This window comes from Pan troglodytes, chromosome 17, assembly GCF_028858775.2.
Source record: "Pan troglodytes isolate AG18354 chromosome 17, NHGRI_mPanTro3-v2.0_pri, whole genome shotgun sequence".
NCBI classification, from domain to species: domain Eukaryota; kingdom Metazoa; phylum Chordata; class Mammalia; order Primates; family Hominidae; genus Pan; species Pan troglodytes.
The window spans coordinates 12,059,278-12,073,821 of record NC_072415.2 but is presented as its reverse complement, the minus strand read 5'-3'; the positions used below and the strand labels follow the sequence as shown (position 1 = coordinate 12,073,821).

The 14,544-nt window shown below is 48.3% G+C and overlaps 1 pseudogene; it reads left to right on the top strand.

The window, feature by feature from the left end:
- The first annotated feature begins 8,365 nt into the window (after positions 1-8,365).
- On the top strand, positions 8,366-10,344 carry LOC134808664 (protein FAM27D1-like; annotated as a pseudogene).
- Positions 10,345-14,544: the final 4,200 nt, after the last annotated feature.

Sequence of the window (14,544 nt, the reverse complement as noted above, 5' to 3'; positions counted from 1 at the left end):
TACATGGGTGAGTTGCCACGCCTGGCCAACTTCTGTGTATTTATTGAGGGAGGTGATTTGGGTGGGGATGGTGGAAGGATTGGGGCATGTGAAAGAGAAGGAGTCCTGGTTTGTAAGTTAGATCATGTGAGGGATAGGGATAGGGAGTGGAGCACAGGGTGAATGAGACCACACACGTGTAAGAGGGAATGATGAGCAGGCAGGAAGAGAGGGTTGGTGTAGGAAAGGGTTGGTGCAGGAAAGGGGTGGTGTAGGAAAGGGTGGTATAGGAAAGGGGTGGTGTAGGAAAGGGTGGTGTAGGAAAGGGGTGGTGTAGGAAAGGGGTGGTGTAGGAAAGAGGTGGTGTAGGAAAGGGTGGTGTAGGAAAGAGGTGGTGTAGGAAAGGGTGGTGTAGGGAAGGGTTGGTGTAGGGAAGGGGTGGTGTAGGAAAGGGGTGGTGTAGGAAAGGTGTGGTGTAGGGAAGGGGTGGTATAGGAAAAGTTTGGTATAGGAAAGGCTTGGTGTAGGAAAGGTTTGATGTAGGAAAGAGGTGTTGTAGGAAAGGGGTGGTGTAGGAAAGGGTTGATGTAGGAAAGATTTGGTGTACGAAGGGGTTGGTGTAGGAAAGGGGTGGTGTAGGAAAGGGTTGGTGTAGGAAAGGGTTGGTGTAGGAAAGGGGTGGTGTAGGAAAGGGGTGGTGTAGGGTGCTGACATTTGCATAAGTTGCACTGGGGTAGGAGTGGATGATGATGGAAAGTTGGAAGAATGTGATATTTTTGTGGAAATAACAACTTAGAAATTGAGTCATCTTTTAGCTACAGAGAAGGGTATTCCCTTCACCATATAGTGAGCAGTTGCTGTACCCATGGCTCTTGACAAAAATTTTCACTTTGTGCCTTTTCCTGCATTATTGGCATCTGGAGTTCTAACAGCCAAGAGAGACAGAGGTCATAGTGGAATCAATATTTCTATTACAGATAAGAAAATCCCAGAAGGAGGGCCTACATAGATTAACCTGTACACAACCAAACTAAGATTTAAGAATTTTTCTGAAGATAATCCTGGGATTATGTCTCACATTTCATTTTAAGCTTCTTTCTTCATTTCCCTTTGCTTTATATTTCTCTCTCCTATTTTATTCCTCCTTGAAATAAAATGGGACAATAATGTGTTTTAAATGTAGAATCAAGGAATAACAAGAAATCATCATTTCAACTGCTATCATGTCCAATGAAATTAAATGCTTGGATAATTACTTTGTTAATTACTAACAACTCCAAAATTCTGATTCTCAATCCACAGTCTATTGAATCATATAAATGGCTTGCTTTTATTGAATGGAAAAAGACAAAGAAGAAAAAGAGTGTCCAGTAGAGAGGAGGAGAAAGCCCTACAGGGAACACCAGGGTCCCCATGATAAGTTCACTTTATTCCACTTCATAGTTCCTGTTAATTAGGAGCTTCCAATCATTGCAGCAACATGGGTTCCTACACTTTAACCCAACCCCTCCTCTTCTACTATCCCTAACTTTGACTAGTATGAGATGAATACTTGAGCTCAGCAACTTCCCATGGCTTTCGAATCTCAGGAGTTGTTCTTACTCTTTTTGATATAACAACCCTCAATTAATGTTTGGTATTCTTACACAACCAGTGGGAAAACAAGTATGCATCTGGAAAGCTTAGAAAATATAGAGATAGTCATATACCTAGGCTTGTTTTTATTTTAATTGAGTAATTTGCAAAGGTATCTTCTATATTAATAAATGTACATTCAATTCAAACAGATTGATATTGAATTAATAGGAAGTAATAAATTGGTTTATTTATGCTAGTGGAATTAAAAAATCTTGCTACTGTATACATTCAATTTCTAGTCCCTACTTTGAAAAGAGCATTTTCTTCCTTTTGAAATATATTTGAGCATAGTAACTTTCAAGGTCCTAAGTTTATTGGCATAATTTAATGGAAAAATTTATGGTCTAAAGCATTCATTTTTTTCCCCAAGCTTTGTGGTTTTCAATTTCTCATCTACTGGGTGGCTTTTAGTTTACATGGCAGAACGGAATCTTCTCAACTTTTTGATTCCTCTGATAAAATATTCAATAGAGAACTAAGCCAAAATTTGCTTCACCCAAGGACATGATCTCATCCTTATTCTTGTCTTCATGCCTATTGAAATACAGCTATTCTTATATGTATTTAGCTAAGTGATAGGCTTAAGCATCAGTTATCTTTTTTGGCTAATTTGTTTCAAAAGTAATTGAGCCCATGCACACATGAAATAATATGTAAAACAGTAAAGATCCCTGTACACAACAGTATTGAAGCCACTGTAATATTTCAAGACTAAATTAGACACTCTCTTCCTAGCCCCCTTTCACTCCTCCACCCTCCACCACATAGGACACTTTCTGGAAAAGAAGTCCAGGCAAAGAGACGTTAGTTTAATTGTTGCTAACGTCACATAAAAATGATCACCAACTTGGAATTTCTGAATTCACATGAAAGGGTGATACTGAGTTTAAACGTAAAGTTTCATATCCCATTGGTGGATAGAAAGAGTACAGGATTGTAAAGCAATTTCAGAGCAAGCCTCTAATGGCAACTTTAGTCCACAGTTTGGATCCTGTGCCCACCTGACATCTATTCTTTTTTTGAGTTGGAGTCTTGCTCTCTCTCCCAGTCTTGAGTGCAGTGGCGAGATCTGGGCTCACTGCAAGCTCTGCCTCCTGGGTTCACACCATTCTCCTGCCTCAGCCTCCCGAGTAGCTGGGACTACAGGCGCCCGCCACCAAGCCAGCTAATTTTTTGTATTTTTAGTAGAGACGGGGTTTCACGGTGTTAGCCAGGATGGTCTTGATCTCATGACCTCGTGATCCACCTGCCTCGGCCTCTGAAATCTATTCTTAGCTGTAGGTGGGGACCAGGACCAGAATCTTCAGAGCAGGCCCTAGAAAGCTGGGAAGTCAGGGGATTCCACTACAGGTTTCTCTATTCTGTCGGCATTTTAAGTGGTTCTGTTTAGATCTAGGCACATTAGAGCTACCCCTCAAACAGATGACGACTCTTAAGAGCCCCGGAATTTCTTTATTACCCAGGGAGTCACTGGGGACTGGCAGTAGGTGCCAGGTTTGGTGATGGCGTTTTGTGAATCACTGAGCTCATCTCAGGGCAGAGCAGCTTCCTAATGTGACTGTCATCTCCTCTTCCTTTCCCTCCAACACCAGCCACAGTTCACCGCACTGGCCAGGTGTTTACCAACCTACCCCTTCATACAAAGTTCAACCTGACATTGTTTGGTAGCCAATGATATGAAGCTTGTTGTCTAAGTCAGCATCTGCAGTTTTACCGACTGATAGAAAGGTACAAGATAGAATATGATTCGGGACAGGAGTCATCAACATGTTGCCTTTCTGTTGCATGGAATGAATGTTTTGAAGTTGGAAGTATCCTGAAATTTCAGGACTTCATCTTAAAGATGAAAAAAAGATGAGGTGTCATGCACAGCTATTTTGTGGCAGCATTTGAATTCAACCCCAAGTCAAGTTATGATATCTCCTGTGTCAGAGGAAAGTACTTTTGATAATCCCAGAAATATCAAGACTCCAGTGGCAGTGAATATTTGGTTTCCACTTTGAAATGTAGATCACATTAGCAGGATATTCCCTAAAGGAGCTTTATACACAGTTGGTCCTCCCTCTGTCAACCTCATCTCCGACTCAAGTGGATCGAGTTCAAAACAGCCACACTTGTTCCAGAAGCCAATTTTGTTTGGGCCATAATATAGAGATGGTCCCATCCAGCCTTTAAGCATGCTAAGCATAGGTAGCTGTTTGTTACAATAGTTGAAAGGAGAAAGCCATAAAAACAAAGTCTCCCACTATTTCATCCAATTTAAAATTGTGGAAGGTGACAGAAAATATAACTGAAAGCTTTCCCTAAACTCTCTTTAAAGAAGTCCTAGAAAAAAAAAAAAGAAAGCATTTATTTCCTTGATGATTTCTAAGTAATAACTAAATATGGATGCAATTTTGAACCGTGTATGGATGTTCTCAGTGTAATGTTCCTCTTTTGGAGACATCGCATCATATTTATTTATCTCACTCCCTGTCCTTTCCCCCATTAAAGTGGACCTGTGCATAGTTGATGCTTGTACCAAGATACACACCTTCTTCCTGTTTCCAGGACGGTACGATGGAAGGCAGGAGTGAGTGTCCGGAAAGAGGGAAGAAAAAAAAAACCAAATCTCATCGTTGCTTATTTGTCTACTGCTTTTAGCTCTGCTGAGATGTGAAGTCATTCTCATTTCTTTGTGTTCGGAAGTATAGCCTGCGACTTGTTGAAAGCTTAGCGCTAGACCTGCCTCTCAGAGACTTGCTCCCTCTGGAAATGCCCAGCCGAGGATGCGCGTGGTGCGTGTTGAAGAACACTGCCTTAGAGGTGGACACTTGGGGACAGGTGCGCTGCGGCCGGACTCGTGGACAGGTGCGCTGCGGCTGGAGCTGGCCCCGCATTTATTCACTTTCTGAATCGTAATGCCCTCAGTGAGTTGCAATTTCATATTGCTACATTTGTTTTTACTGGTGTTAAATTCCGGCAGTTAAATCTTTAAAGGGTTACTAAAAAATGCAAATATTTGTGTATTTACATGTCTAAGGAGAAGACCCTTTGGCAACCCAGGAGGAGACCAGGACTCAGGCTTTTTCTTCCAGTTAACTGTGGAGGACACGCCGTTGCTGCTGTGGCTGCTGAAGGAGGAGAAATCTCCTTGTTCTCCCGTCTTCCTGCTCTCCAGTCCCCTGTCTGGGCTTCCCATTTGCTGAACACAGCCAGATGCCAGCCGAGCTCAGGAAGCGTAGTTTGCAGGGGGTGTATCCAGAGACACAGCTCGGAGCAAGGGAAGCGAGAGGAAGAGATCCAACCTTAGGACAAAGGGCCAAGAACTTGGAGAGGACTTGGCCTAGGAGACAATCTAGGGCAAGCACGTTATCCAGGGTGACTGGGCAGGCAGAGAAACCCCAAGAGGCATAGAGCTCGTGTCCGTTCAAAGTAGGAGAGTCTGGGCTCTGCTCTCGGAGTCGGAGCTGGGGACCTTCAGGGTACTTCCTATGGAGAGAGCCTAGTTTATCAGAAAAAAGGGAACTTTCTTTTTTTACCATCTAGCCTTCACCTTGGCAGGGAGACAGGTGTTTTGAGTAGAAACACTTCAACTCGACATGTCAAACCAGTGCTTCAGCACAGCTGTGCCTGGCCCGCCCACCTCTCCCCTGCCCTCGGTTTTGGTCCAGAGTCTATTTTTGAACGTCTGATGTCTCTCTTGGTTAGTGTGATTGAAATACGGCAGAAAGCCGATTGCATCGTGTGGGGAAGTTGAAATCAATGCAACCAACAATTATATTAACGGTCTAGTTAAGAATAAAAAAGTAATAGAACAGACGTGCCTTGGTGAACGTTTATTTTCTATGGAGAAATAAACACAGTTGCCGCTTTTGGACTCCACCCTGGGCAACAAGGTAATGAATGTGGAGTTAGGTGGTGACTAAAGAATTTGGATTCTTTCCTCCAGGTTACAATGCTCGTTAAGGGGCAGCCTGTAATGAAACCTGCCATATGTGCTAAAACCAACTAAGTGATTATTTTAAAAGTCACAGTCTGCATGGGGCTTCATAAATTCACACCAGGGAGAGCTGTCTAAGGGGATTGCCACGTTCCACCCCCAACGCAAACTTCAAAGCTCCTTGCTAGGTCTCCACTCAAAGGCTTATCCCATGGCCCGAGCAAGGAAGGCCTTTGTGTGTGAAAACACCTGCCACCCAGCTTCAAGAGCACTGAGCGCTTTCGGCATGGCCGTCCCCGCTGGCCCACGCGGCATTTCTTACAGTGAGCTTGGTTTTTGACTGCATTGTTTTGCTTAACAAGCTGTTTTTTTTTCTACAGATGTAACCTTTTCCTGTGTTTCCTGACTGGGACATCAGCCAGGTATTCTAGCCAACTTTGGTAGATATATATAATTGTTTTTTTGCCAGGCTTGTTTTAAAAAATCTACCTCTTGCTTGCCCTGATCAATCCATCACTACCCTTGGAAAGGTCATGGTTCTCTCATCAGGAAACTTTTCAAAAATCCTTGGCTGTGATTTATCTTATGTTATGGGCTCTGACAGTGATTCTCAGGAAGCGAGGCCCATTAGTTTCTTGTAAGGTCACTCCCCTGCTGTCGCATGCATAGTGAGTATCAGTTGTGCTTGCCTGAGTTTGAAGCATCCTCTTGGGTGATTTCAAGGGGGGCAAAGGCAGGGCCGTGACTGGTTTCTGTGTGGAGACTCACACGGGTGAGACAGGTGATCCACGGTGGAGAGGGAGGGTGTCTCTTGTAGGTGCTAGAGCCTCAAAGATAGCTCTTATTTTAAATCCTGCTTCTCCAAGATTCAGTTCACAATATCTTATTATATTCATATTCTGTGGTTGTTTAAAAATTCTTCAGTATGTTATAAACAAATGTTTCTGATTGCCCATAAGCTTCGTAGGGACATTAATTATTACTGACATGAGAAATTAAAGGCAGCCTAGATATTATTTTTAGGAATTACAGCATTTGAAAATCATATTCAGTGAATTTCAGAGAAATTATATCTATACTCTTTAATACCGAGTAATGTTTAGTGAAAGGGTCAGACACTTTGGGGTAAAAAGCGGCATTATGAGGTCAAATAATTTGTTTTCATGTTTAGGAAGACATTTTTAGGGAGATAGTTTTGGTTGTATGAATTCTTTGTGATAAGGGCAAAATCAGATATTATACAGGAAGCATTTATGATACCCATTCAATTGTAAGATCTCACTATTTTCCCATTCGATAATCTCAGCCACCTAAAATACATCCAGTGTATATTTTCTGTTCTTTCTAGATATATCGTCATTTCAAATGCTCATTTCAGCCATGATCATTTATTCCAGAAGCACTTGTTAGGACATTATACTTATTTCCTTTAAGTATAAGGTCCTGTGTTGACTACTGAGAATGAAAAACTGAACAAGACAGAAAGTCCCACCTTGAAGATCTTCCAAGTGTAGCGAGTCTCCTGGCATCAGGTATGGCTGGTATCATGGAAACACTCGGCTGACTGTCCAGGAGATGCTGGTTAAGAGGCGGAAGGTGATGGCGTGAAATCAAGTTCAGGTTCAGGGGACACTCCTGAGAGCATTCCTGCCCTGTCCCCGTGGCCTGAGTGGCCTTCTCAGTTGCACAGGTAAGTTTTCTCTGCTCTGCACTCCCTCTGTCCCAAGGTACCCTTTAGCAAAGTGTAAATTTGTAAGAGTGGTTAGCCCTGGACTTTATCTCAAGTCTGTAATAAGGGCACCTACACTAAGACTGAAACTGGAACTTGCTATTGGTGATCAAACCATCAGTGTTAATAAGTCACTTAAGTTACATTTATGGACTGGAGAAAGAAATGGAAGAAAATCAGAGTACAAATAATAAATGGTTACCAGGTCCCTAGACCTGAAAGGGCAAAGACATTCATGCAGTAGGTGTCCAGGATACTCATGTGGTCCTCCTTCATGCTTAGGAACACAGACGCTCATCTTCACTATGCAAACCAGAGCCTGTGTGCCTTTCGTGGTCCTTCATATTTGCAGTGTGTGGGTTGCAGTTGCTTTCTTAGCCATGACAGTGACTGAAGGGAATATCAGAGTCTGTTAATGAATGATGCTTAGAGATTTCATTTTCAAAATATATTTTTAAATTACCTAATTATATGATATTGTATTGGAAAGTTCTTAGATTAGGTTTCACTTTAGAAATGTGATTTGGCCCTAAGAGTGATAGGAAAGAAATGTGTTCCTAATTATTCTCAGATAATTAAAATTTATGCTGTTCTATATGCTTGTTGAATTAAACGTAAAGGGAAGACATCTTACTGTTTAATAATTAAAATAATTTGAATTAGATTTTAAATTGGCCTCAGGAAGATCACCTTGGTTCATTTACTGATAATACATTCCAAAACTGATGATTCTAACTACTTACCTTTGAAGGAAAAAATTTGGCTTTTTTTCCTCATTTCTTCTCTCCCTCCTCCTTGAGAGTAATGTGGTGTGGTGGAAGAAAGATTTGCTGAGTGTTTGGTAGCTTATGTTTTAGCTTGGCCTCCAATATTTCCTCATAGTAAATCTCTGAAGCCCTTTGAATTCTTTGAATTCAATTTCCTCAGTGGCAAAATGGGGCTGGTAATGCAACCTCATGCAAACAACAGAGACTCAAATGAGAGAACTGATATGAAGACATTAATACAGCTGCAAAACATTATATAAATGCAAGGTATTATAATTACTAGTTCTGGTTCAATACAAGGCACACCATGCATTTGGAAAATAACTACCAATGGCCAAAAGGTGCATCATGAGTGTCTCCTTCTGCTACGGCTCCCCAGGTCTTCCGTCATCCCATTTCATTCCTAGAGGCAACCACTGTTCCTGGTGAGTGCTAAGGACCTTCTGGAAATACCGACACAGCAAGAGATTTTGCTAAGTATGTTTAATAGACATAGGGCCCACTTCCCAGGAGAATACCTTTTAATTTTAGTAGGACACAGTTTTCTCAAGATTTGCTCAAGATTTAAGGAATCGTACTTGCTCAAGATTTAAGGAATACCACTTAGGAAATTTTTGGTTAAAATAGAAAAGAGTAGGATCTGTATGCTGTTAGCTTGCTGAACCAGCCATTTCTCAGATGTGGGGTGAAATTCATGGAGTACCACCGAAGGGGTGGAAATAACACAAGGAGCATGAGGTATCAGCCACATAGCGGCCTTCACTACCCAAAAGGTAGCATTTCTTTTCAAAGCTGTTGCTCCCCTTTCTCGTTTGTAGATCACTGGGTGACAGCTCTGACAGAAACGAATAGCAGGTGGGATGACATACGTTCGTGGGATTTAGGTTATAGTTTGGCTGTAACATACTGCTGTGTCTCTTTTTCCAGACATGCCTTCATTTCGCAGGCTCAACACCTCTTTTCAACATAATGATTAGATTCATGGCCTGCATTTCAGTCAAGACATAGTCACGAGTCACTGTGTTCTTATTGTCGCAGATGGGGCTTCAAGTCCACATCAGCTCTTCCAGAAGATCAAGGGAGTCAGGCCACCCAGGAGCAGAGGAGAGGATGTCCCTCAAGAATGAGACAGGAAATGCAGAGGAAATGGGACACCACCTGTCCTGGAAGACAAGGCCAGTCACGGTCTCATAGCGCTCATTCTAGGCAATCCACCCACACATGAGGGGAAACGTGGGGAAGAAGGAAGCTTCCCTGCCTGAAACACGTATGGAAGCCAAGAGCTCCTGGGTCATGATACCTGCCCAATTAAGCAGAAACAGGTTTGGAGAGAGAAATGATCATCACACGGACCTCCAGGAAGTGTCTCCCTTACGGACTGGTAAGTCATCTTTGTTGAAGGCATTCGGTCAGAGCGAAAGGCATCCAGGCCCCTGAGAAATAGGGGAGGCAGAGCCAGAGGGAGGAGAGAGCAGAGGCCAAAGCCCAGGTAGGATACAGCACTGTGCCACTGCCACGGGCGTAAGGGTGGGGTTACAAAAGGGTGGCTTGTCCAGAGAGGCCAGCATTCCAGTGACAGGGATTGTTGCCATCTTCCATTCCCGGTTTCCTCTTGCTGACTGTATCGTGGAGTGGCTTCATTTCTCAGAGAAGAGCCGTGAAAAGATAAAAGCGTCTTTTCTTGTTCCACTGCTCTCCTGTGGGACAAAGAGTTCCTCTGGGGCTCTTGTCCTCGGCTGCAGTGTGTTCATCTTGATCCTAGAAAAGAGGACGCACAGGATGGGGATGAGATTTCAGTTGCTCCGGAAGCGACGCATCTCCTCACGTGGGCCAGGCTTTCACACACCCCAAGCGGATCCTCCACGGTGAGAACGATTGACAGCCGGCCTCACGACCCAGGCAGAGACGCAGAAAGAGGCTGGCCAAAGACAGGCCGCCATGCCACGAACTGCTTTGTGGCGCAAAGGGCACATTCGGCCAAAGACACACACGTACACGGGAATACACACACAAATCCATAGAGAGAGGAAAAAAAACACACAGAGACAGAGAGACAGAGAGAGAAGAGAGAATGGGAGACACACACACAGACAAACACACACGCACACACACACACACACACACACACAGAGTCATACAGCAGAGGAGAGCAGCCCAGGGGCACGCAGGCCGACCCGTCATCGAGATCACGGACCGTGGCACGACTTTGGGGGAGACTCACCCCAACCAACACCGTCCGTGCAGGCCTGAGGCTGGTATCCCGTGCTGCTTCCCCCGTCTCCGCCTGGGGTTTCATCATCATGGTCGGCCCTTTGCGACTCCTGGCATCCGGAGACGTTCCCTTTGACCCCGTGGAGAGGTGAGGCCTTAGCCTCAGAGCCTCGACACCCAAGCACTGCCACGGAGGGCTCCTGCTCTGCCGAGCCTCTGGGCCTGGTTTCTAAGACAACCGTGGGAACCACTGTGACGGGAGAAACCGTTCGCGCCTCGCGCATGCGCATTGGCAGAGCCGATTCGCGCTCCACTCTGGACAGATAGGCTACGTCCCCTTTAAATATCACCTCCACTGTGCGGCGGCCATGATGCTCCTGCTGCCGCCGCGGCGGCGGCTGGATCCTGGGTCCTGTTTGGGGCGGCGTGGGAGAGGGGGCCGCGGGTGTTTCGTCCTGTCCCAGGCCCAAATCCCCAGGGGTCCTGTCCTGAGGAGCTGCTTGAGCCCACTTCCACCGAGGGAGGGGGAGCTTCAGGACGCCTGCTGTGTTCTCCGGACTCCCGTTGAGATCCGATTTTGGCCCTCTCCGAGTGAGACAGGATGGGCTCACCACATCTGGTCAGGCTGGCAGGGCCTGGCTGCAGCACAGAATGATCCCATAGGTCTCAAGGCCTAGTGTCAGCTGCAAATTCACTCATCCATCAGCCCTCTGCCTGCCTCCATGTTCGAAAGAGCAGTGGCCTGCCCGGCTTGTAAAAGCCCTGGGGTTCCGGAAAGCCGACCGCGCTTTCCAGGACACCTGCAATGAGGAAGAGAGGCGAATCCGAGGGGGTGACCATGTGACCACGCGTGGCACTGGCCAATCCCACAGCAGTTGGTGTTAATATGTGTCACTGGAGGCATACGGGGTGACGGCCAAACAAAGCGTCATGTCCAGGTATGTGCCAGTGGAAGGGGGAAACGGCTGACGTTTCCATCAATGCCAAGGAATATCAAAGAACACCTGGGACCCGGGGGTTGGGGGGGCCGCCTGTGCCTGCCCAAGCCACGTTTTCAAATGCCTACCAGAGGAGCAAAGAGGGTTCTGCAAAATTCACATCATCCCCAATCCTCCACCGACCCGGTAGCCCTGACGCAACTTCGGCTGGCACAAACCCACAGATAGTGGGAAGGAAACACACAGAGACTGAGAGACAGACAGAGAAGAGAGAATGGGAGACACATACACAGACACCTACACACACACACACACACACACACACACTCACAGTCATACAGCAGAGGAGAGCAGCCCAGGGGCACGCAGGAAGACCCGTCCTTGAGATCACGGACGGCGGCATGACTTTTGGGGAGACTCACCCCAACCAACACCGTCCGTGCAGGCCTGAGGCTGGGATCCCGTGCTGCTTCCCCCGACTCTGCCTGGGGTTTCATCATCATGGTCGGCCCTTTGCGAATCCTGGCATCCGGAGACGTTCCCTTCCACCCCGTGGCGAGGTGAGGCCTTAGCCTCAGAGCCTCGATACCCAAGCACTGCCACGGAGGGCTCCTGCTCTGCCAAGCCTCGGGGCCTGGTTTCTACGACAATCTTGGGAACCACTGTGACGGGAGAAACGGTTCGCGACTCGCGCATGCGCATTGGCTGAGCCGATCCGCGCTCCACTCCTGACAGATAGGCTGTGTCCCCTTTAAATATCGCCACCGCCGCGCGGCGGCCATGATGCTCCTCCTGCTGCCACGGCAGCGGCTGGATCCTGGGACCTGTTTGGGGCGGCGTGGGAGAGGGGGCCGCGGGTGTCTCGTCCTGTCCCAGGCCCAAAACTCCAGGGGACCTATCCTCAGGAGCTGCATGAGCCCACTTCCACCGAAGGAGGGGGAGTTTCAGGACGCCTGCTGTGTTCTCCGGACTCCCGTTGAGATCCGATTTTGGCCCTTTCCGAGTGAGACAGGATGGGCTCACCGCATCTGGTCAGGCCGGCAGGGCCTGGCTGCAGCACAGAATGATCCCATCGGTCTCAAGGCCTAGTGTCAGCTGCAAATTCACTCATCCATCAGCCCTCTGCCTCCCTCCTCCTTTGAAAGAGCAGTGGACTGCCCGGCTTGTAAAAGCCCTGGGGTTCCGGAAAGCCGACCGCGCTTTCCAGGACACCTGCAATGAGGAACACAGGCGAATCCGAGGGGGAGACCATGTGACCACGCGTGGCACTGGCCAATCTCACAGCAGTTGGTGTTAATGTGTGTCACCGGAGGCATACCGGGCGCTGGCGAATCAAAGGGTGGTGTCCAGGTATGTGCCGGTGGAAGGGTTAAATGGCTGACGTTTCCATCAATGCCAAGGAAAATCAAAGAACACCTGGGACCCGGGGGTTGGGGGAGCCGCCTGTGCCTGACCAAAGCCACGTTTTCGAATTCCTGCCAGAGGAGCATAGAGGTTTCTGCAAAATTCGCAACACCCCCAATCCTCCACTGACCTGGCAGCCGTGACGCAACTTTGGCTGGAACAAACCCACAGATAGTGGGAAAGAAACACACAGAGACTGAGAGGCAGAGAGAGAAGAGAGAATGGGAGACACTCACAGAGACACCTACATACAAACACACACACACACACACACGCACACACACACACACACACACAGAGTCATACAGCAGAGGAGAGCAGCCCAGGGGCACGCAGGCCGACCCGTCATCGAGATCACGGACCGTGGCACGACTTTGGGGGAGACTCACCCCAACCAACACCGTCCGTGCAGGCCTGAGGCTGGTATCCCGTGCTGCTTCCCCCGTCTCCGCCTGGGGTTTCATCATCATGGTCGGCCCTTTGCGACTCCTGGCATCCGGAGACGTTCCCTTTGACCCCGTGGAGAGGTGAGGCCTTAGCCTCAGAGCCTCGACACCCAAGCACTGCCACGGAGGGCTCCTGCTCTGCCGAGCCTCTGGGCCTGGTTTCTAAGACAACCGTGGGAACCACTGTGATGGGAGAAACCGTTCGCGCCTCGCGCATGCGCATTGGCAGAGCCGATTCGCGCTCCACTCTGGACAGATAGGCTACGTCCCCTTTAAATATCACCTCCACTGTGCGGCGGCCATGATGCTCCTGCTGCCGCCGCGGCGGCGGCTGGATCCTGGGTCCTGTTTGGGGCGGCGTGGGAGAGGGGGCCGCGGGTGTTTCGTCCTGTCCCAGGCCCAAATCCCCAGGGGTCCTGTCCTCAGGAGCTGCTTGAGCCCACTTCAACCGAGGGAGGGGGAGCTTCAGGACGCCTGCTGTGTTCTACGGACTCCCATTGAGATCCGATTTTGGCCCTCTCCGAGTGAGACAGGATGGGCTCACCACATCTGGTCAGGCTGGCAGGGCCAGGCTGCAGCACAGAATGATCCCATAGGTCTCAAGGCCTAGTGTCAGCTGCAAATTCACTCATCCATCAGCCCTCTGCCTGCCTCCATGTTCGAAAGAGCAGTGGCCTGCCCGGCTTGTAAAAGCCCTGGGGTTCCGGAAAGCCGACCGCGCTTTCCAGGACACCTGCAATGAGGAAGAGAGGCGAATCCGAGGGGGTGACCATGTGACCACGCGTGGCACTGGCCAATCCCACAGCAGTTGGTGTTAATATGTGTCACTGGAGGCATACGGGGTGACGGCCAAACAAAGCGTCATGTCCAGGTATGTGCCAGTGGAAGGGGGAAACGGCTGACGTTTCCATCAATGCCAAGGAATATCAAAGAACACCAGGGACCCGGGGGTTGGGGGGGCCGCCTGTGCCTGCCCAAGCCACGTTTTCAAATGCCTACCAGAGGAGCAAAGAGGGTTCTGCAAAATTCGCATCATCCCCAATCCTCCACCGACCCGGTAGCCCTGATGCAACTTCGGCTGGCACAAACCCACAGATAGTGGGAAGGAAACACACAGAGACTGAGAGACAGACAGAGAAGAGAGAATGGGAGACACATACACAGACACCTACACACACACACACACACACACACACACTCACAGTCATACAGCAGAGGAGAGCAGCCCAGGGGCACGCAGGAAGACCCGTCCTTGAGATCACGGACGGCGGCACGACTTTTGGGGAGACTCACCCCAACCAACACCGTCCGTGCAGGCCTGAGGCTGGGATCCCGTGCTGCTTCCCCCGACTCTGCCTGGGGTTTCATCATCATGGTCGGCCCTTTGCGAATCCTGGCATCCGGAGACGTTCCCTTCCACCCCGTGGCGAGGTGAGGCCTTAGCCTCAGAGCCTCGATACCCAAGCACTGCCACAGAGGGCTCCTGCTCTGCCAAGCCTCGGGGCCTGGT